This window comes from Plectropomus leopardus, unplaced genomic scaffold, assembly GCF_008729295.1.
Source record: "Plectropomus leopardus isolate mb unplaced genomic scaffold, YSFRI_Pleo_2.0 unplaced_scaffold26963, whole genome shotgun sequence".
Taxonomy (NCBI): Eukaryota; Metazoa; Chordata; class Actinopteri; order Perciformes; family Serranidae; genus Plectropomus; species Plectropomus leopardus.
Genome location: NW_024629338.1, coordinates 1 through 1787, shown reverse-complemented (window position 1 = coordinate 1787; position 1787 = coordinate 1). Strand labels below are relative to the sequence as shown.

At 39.7% G+C, this 1787-nt stretch overlaps 1 long non-coding RNA gene across 1 annotated transcript; it reads left to right on the top strand.

Moving 5' to 3' along the window:
- Window positions 1-551: 551 nt before the first annotated feature.
- Window positions 552-1570, top strand: LOC121937639. Its single transcript, XR_006105184.1, has 2 exons — window positions 552-615; window positions 738-1570. It is a non-coding gene; the product is annotated as an uncharacterized LOC121937639 (long non-coding RNA).
- Window positions 1571-1787: the final 217 nt, after the last annotated feature.

The window sequence follows — 1787 nt, the reverse complement described above, 5'->3', positions numbered from 1 at the left end:
TTTTTTTTTTTATTATGAAATATTGTCATACAACCTATATTTTGAAAATAGGGAATGTATATGTAATGAATGTGTTAAAGTTTCAATTACATAGAGATGAACAGTGAGATATCCAGTTAAATATATAAAAAACATTCATGAAAAACAAACAATTGCATAACATGGCAATCACATTCATTTACCTTCTCTGTTATATGACAGCTGATTTCATTTCCTCGGAGGGTAAGAAACTCCCGAAACTCATCGTTTTCTTAATTTGCGGTCCTTTAAGACCGCTGTTCTTCTTCTACTTTGAATTAGCAGCTAATTGCTGCTGTTTAAATCTGTGGTCACCAACATAATGTGTAATCTAAACGTCACACCCTCACCTCAACGCCCACTCTGTCCCTCCACTTTCCGTGATCGGACATTGTATACTGAACAGCGGGGAAGCATAACAGCGTGATATTCCCGCCTTGAACAGGCAGTGTAAACGCAGCTTTTATTGTGTTCTTAATGTAAAAGCAGGCGTGTAACTACTCCGGTCTACATGTCTGATGGTGTTTTTCTTACCCCCTCAGGTAGAGACGGTGCCATCCCAGGCCAGAGCCACATGGCACGTGGAGGAATGGCAAGGTGAATATAACCTGGGTTCATTCCTCATTTTTGATATTATCCCTTTTTAAGACCAATTTAAGATCACGTAAGCAGTCTGTGCAGTTTGTAACGGTCACTGTGCGTTTGTTTTCCTTCACCAGCCGCGGAAGCTACATGAACACGGGAACGTCTCAGTCTCTGTCTGGAGCTCTCAACAGACAGAACCAGCTGATGCAGGGCAGCGGGCTGCAGGGTGGAGCTTTTGGCCGACGCTACTAAAGTCTGTCTGCGTGAAGACAGCAGCGGGACTGTTTCAGGAGGTCACGTCGTGAAGGATGTGGCCATCTTGTTTTGTACGTTTTTTTAAAGTCAGGAAACCTTTTTTGGACACAATTCCAATCCATTTTTGATGGAGACCTTTATTTTTCTGGTCACCTCTCCCTGTTTTTCTGTGTGTGTGTGTGTGTGTGTTTGTGTGTGTGAGAGACATTGTGATCTCCTGCCTCGTAGTTATCATTCAGTCCAACCTACCTTGTTTGTAAAACAGTACCGTCTGCTTACCAACGATGTGTTTTATATGCAGGTTGGCAGCTGTGTTGAAGAGTCATGTCGGAGCTCTGTGTTGTAAATTCAGATGTTTTATAGACACCTGGGTCCACGGACCTCACCTCAGTCTTCTCTGTATCCCAGTTTATGTCAGAAGCGTTGTGGAAGTTTTCTGCCTCTGTCAGAGTTCATTTTTTCATAGCTTGAGGCTCCTTTTTGACCTTTGTCAAAAAGATGTTACAAGATACAACATTTGCTGCTGAAGAAAAGGGTTTTTTAGCCTATATGTCACATTCTGGTTATACATGCTTGTCAGATTTCTTTTTAATTTTCAGTTGTATTGTAAATAGTATTTGATTTGTGCGATTGTTGGTTAATGGTAATAAATGCCCCAGGAGCGTGTATGTGTTCACAATCTATTAATTAAAGTCTGTTATAAAAAACAAAATATAATGTGTGATGTTGCAGCTGACACTTTATGTAACTTAAGTGTGTTTTTTTTCTGCATAAGTGTTATGATTGTCTTTTCCTTAAAGGGTTCAACAATGTTCTTTTTTTTTCTCTCTTACTTACTAGTTGAAAAAGTGGGTCAGAAATCTACTTCCCCTTATACAAATGCTTTAATTAGTGCTAATCAAATAACAAAAAAGACTGAACTTAGATGT